Below are 4,886 nucleotides of genomic sequence, written 5' to 3' on the forward strand. Positions count from 1 at the left end.
ACCCCACCCAGTCCTCCCAGCGCCTCCCAGCCCCTCCCAGCCCTTCCCAGTCCCGTCGAACCAGCACCTCCCAGCCACTCCCAGTCCCACGAACCAGCGCCTCCTAACCCCCTCCCAATCTCGCCGAACCACCGCCTCCCAACAGCACCGGACAGCCACGAAGCAGCGTGGGCCATCCCCTCCCAACAGTGCCAAACCGGCGAACCCAATCCCTCCGACACCAGATATGGAGCCTCCAACTCAGGTATTAATTTGACCGATTTTGTTCTTTGTTGTCTAATTCAGTGTATTTTTGTTTAAATTTCTTGGTAATTGTTATTTATTTCATTCTGTTTGAATTTTTGCCTTTGTTTGAATTTGTGAATTTATTTTGTTTGAAATTGCTGATTATTTGTCATTAACAGTATTTGCAATTGAAACTTAATACCTGGCAGATGTAGAAGTTTCGACTGCATGCATCATATTGATATAAATGGGTTGCCCTTCAACACACAGGGTTATGCCATGTTTAATCACTGTATTTTGTGTAGATCGTATAAAAAAAGAAAATTTCATGGCTTTGATGGTTATGCACTTATGTCTGTGATTTCAGTAATTAGACCTGAAGCATTAGTTCAAATAATTCAGTTAATGTTCATGGTACAAAATTTCTATTGTATTAATCTTATGAATTGTAACTTGGGGTTACTTGTGAAGCAAAATTTGCTGGAACTTCTGTGTAATTTGTGAATTTATGAATTGTATAATTATGTTTATATGATTATGGTTTTAGCTATGCTTGTCAGTGTTTGTGTCTCTCTTGGATTGTAATTTTGTGATGCTGTGACATGCCTTGTTTTGTTTGGCTAATTATTCTTTACTACCTTTTAAATAGTGTTAGCTCTGTAATTTGATTAGTTTTGTTTATTCTAGTTTTAGTTTTGTATGAGCTTGCTTCAATTTGATTTTTTTTTGTATTGAGCATTTGAATCCTTTCCTGATTGAATGTGGTAACTAAATTTGAAGGTGCAGATATATTTGAAGTCCTTGTTGGATTTGTGAACATGAAAGGAGATATTATCAGTTTAAATTTATTCCGCATTCTATTTCATCTGCATTATCATTATTGAAAATAATTTGTCCTGTTATTACTATTCGTCTGATTTTTTTATTTTTGTTCTGTGGTCTTGGTATTTTAGAATTTAGGTAGTGGTTACCAATTCAAAGGTGTTGAATATAGATTTGAGAAATATATTGTTTTTCTTGGCAGGTATATTTTTCTCCAATGAGGGTGCTTGTTGTATGGCGGCATCAATTGTTAATCTTCATGAATAGGTATGGTTAGTATTGACATTTAGTTTTATACTTGGATTGAAAGATTTGTCTCAAAATGAAGAAAGACACATTTTGATATTTACAGAAATATTTCCTCCAACGTTGTGGTTCTTTGATGATTTCGTTTGTTTCTTTGATACTCTGTAGTTGTTGTGTAAGGGACATTTGTAACACCCTACCACACAGAGTCTTATGCTTAAGTCATAAAACAGAGGTGGCGAGGTATTACGACCTCTAAAGGTAAAATTTAGTACGTATAGTATTGCAAAAATGTTCATAACTAGGAGCCTTTGAAAAAAAGTGGGTAATTTAAAACCGATACATCAAAAATCGCAACACTCCGATCATTAACGTAAGTGAACAGCTGGAACTCAAGCTAAAGTAAAGAGATATACAAAAGAGTACCAAAATACATATATCAAGACTCGGGACTCGGCTTGCGAAGATAGCCGGTCTGAGCATACAGTATACATACATATATATAGTAAGGAAAACCCAAAAGACAATATACAAATCCTGCTTCTCCAAAACAACCTATAAGAGGATTAAAAACAAAATACATATATAGAGGAGAATATAAGTATCTAAACAAGTATATAATGACCAAAATAAAATCCCAAGATACAAGGATCTCCGCCAAAAGGAAGTCTCCAGCATGCATCAGTGAGGAGCTTCACGTCCTGCATCTGAAAACCACAAAAATTCGCATGGGTGAGAACCGGAGGTACTTAGCATGGTAACAGTGCCCAAATATCTAACATGTAATGTCCTGGGAAAGCCAAAGGCAATCTTAGAACTTCCAAATTATAATCAAAGCGTATAAACATAACTAAACCATAACAATTGTAAACAGGCAACTGACTTAAGGATCTTCGGTCTAATTATATGTCCCCTTTCCAAATCCTGCAAACCTCCTAACTGCCAACAGTAACAGATGCAAGCACAAGTATATCAAAAAAAGAAATGCACAAGTAGGAAGTGGATAGCACAATTAAGCAAGTAACAAGAAATGATGCAGTCAAGTAGGCAATCCAGACAAATCACATATAATGCATATGATGCATGCCTGTCCTAGTGGCTGAAGAGTCTCATCTGTCGGTTATAAAGCCAACCCGACAAGTCCTGGTAGCTAACCATTGAAATGTCCCTCTGTCGCGCATCCCCAACTCGAGTAATCCACAAACATAATTATAATTTATATCCAACACCCTCACTGGTGTATATTCATGGGGGCGAGCTCATCCAAAACTTTCACAGTGTCCGGCCACACTTGCGACATAGGATCAGCAGAGTATCGAGTCTCCACCTAGAGCACGTGGAGGCTAGCCACTGCTTTCACCCAGGAAAACTCATATCTTAGATAGGTGGAGTGCAAACAGTCATAGTATCAACAATTCAATTCAGCATATATGCATTTAATCACAGCAACACATTAACATTTATCTCAGCCACTCCGGCTTAACAATCATAATCCCATACTCAGCCACAATCATCATCATCACACATGGCCATTCGGCTCGTGAAATACTCATCCCTTTCGGCTCAAATCATACTCAGCACTCCACCATCCTTTCGAACCGCTCATATCATCATTATTCATCATACTCATCATTACATCCATTTTCTTCCTCCACAAGTTACCCCTTTCCTAGACTTCTCTCAATCTCTAGACATTTAATATCAAATTAAGACTCGAGGGATGAAATTGGGAGTTTATAAGTGTGAAATAACATTCTGGAAGGTTACGAGCTTGTTGGGAATGTACAGAACTTGAAAACAAAGTTTTTGAAATAAACTGGGTCGCGTGCGTACGCACAGGGGGTGTGCGTGCGCACGTCCAAAAATAATTTTAAACGTGTGCGTACGCACAAGTCTGTGCGTACGCATAGAAAGCAAAAATTCTTAGGGTGGGGTGCGCGCACAACGTGTGCTAGCGCTGCCATTAGTGTGCCATTCCCAATGTGTGCATGCGCGCACAGGCTTGTGCGTACGCACAGCTCGCAATCCTTCGTTGGTTGCGGGTGCGCATAGGGCGTGCTAGCGCTACCTCTAGCAGCCCTGTCTCCACGTGTGCATACGCACAAGTCTGTGCGTGTGCATAGGACCAAATTCTTGCATAGTGTGCGTGCACACAGGGCTGTGCGTGTGCACACAAGCCAAAAATCACAAATTCTGCAGAAGTTGCAGAATTCAGATTTTTCACCCAAACTTCAAATGATCATATCTCCTTCCACAAAATTCGGATTTTCACCAAATTTGAACCATTTAAAAGCATATATAGTTATCTTTCCATTGATGTAAAAATCATAAATTTTCGAAAACAATTGTTCAATATATGATCCGTTGAAGTTCATCAAAATCCCAATTTTCCAAAACTTACAAACTCCCCATTTTCAAAGCATACCTTTACCAAACTCATTCAAAAGCCAGCCAAACCCAAAGTTTCAATACCAAATACTCTCATCCACTCATTCAATCATCAACCCATCAATTTCCACCATATCTAACCAAATTTCAAGGCAACAATTCCCACATAAAAATTAACAATTCACACCTCAATCTCCAATAATATCCAATTCATCAATCACCATATATATATATACACATAAAAAATTCACATTTCAATTCATGCTCATCAACAAGAGCCTCAATGCTATAATCAATTCTACACATTGAACCATATCACACCCAATTTTCACACATGGTACCACATTTAGCATCATTTCACAATTCACTAAATTCATATACAACAACACAATTCATATCAATCCATCTACAATCTTAATGATTCAACTCCTATCTTAGGGTCTCTAGCCTACGTTTTCACACCACATTACATTTTAGATATAGGAAACCGAAACCATACCTTGGCCGATTCCCGTTCCACCCAGAACACTCTCAAGTTCACTTTTCCTTAACTTCCAATGTCCCAATGCTTCACCAACAGATTTCCAAGCTTGGGATTCCACGCCAAAGCTTTCCAAAACCACCAATCAAGCTCCAAAACACACATATACAATGCCTAAGCCACCATATCATATAAAAACACAATAACTCAATCACTAAATCACAAACTTTCAAGTATCTAGCTTAGGGTTGAGAATCTCACCTTACCCAAAGACCAAGGGAGCTAGAGAAAGCCTTCCCTTCAATTTAATTTGATACTATAACACCAAGGAGTTCACAAATTTCAACATTGTGCTCAATAAACTCAAAATCAAGGGCAGAGAATTCGAAGGGCCAGCTGAGACTTACTGGTGCACGAAATTGTGATCATCAACAATGGCGCCAAAGGACTTGGAGCTCTTAAACGTGAATCACACTTTATCACAATTCCGCACAACTAACCAGCAAGTGCACTGGGTCATCCAAGTAATACCTTACGTGAGTAAGGGTCGATCCCACGGAGATTGTCGGCTTGAAGCAAGCTATGGTCACCTTGTAAATCTCAGTCAGGCAGATTCAGATGGTGATGGAGAGTTGATAATTAAAAGATAAATAAAACATAAAATAAAGATAGAGATACTTATGTAATTCTTTGGTTGGAATTTCAGATAAGCGTATGAAGATGC

This window comes from Arachis ipaensis, chromosome B10, assembly GCF_059453495.1.
Source record: "Arachis ipaensis isolate K30076 ecotype BB chromosome B10, ASM5945349v1, whole genome shotgun sequence".
Taxonomy (NCBI): domain Eukaryota; kingdom Viridiplantae; phylum Streptophyta; class Magnoliopsida; order Fabales; family Fabaceae; genus Arachis; species Arachis ipaensis.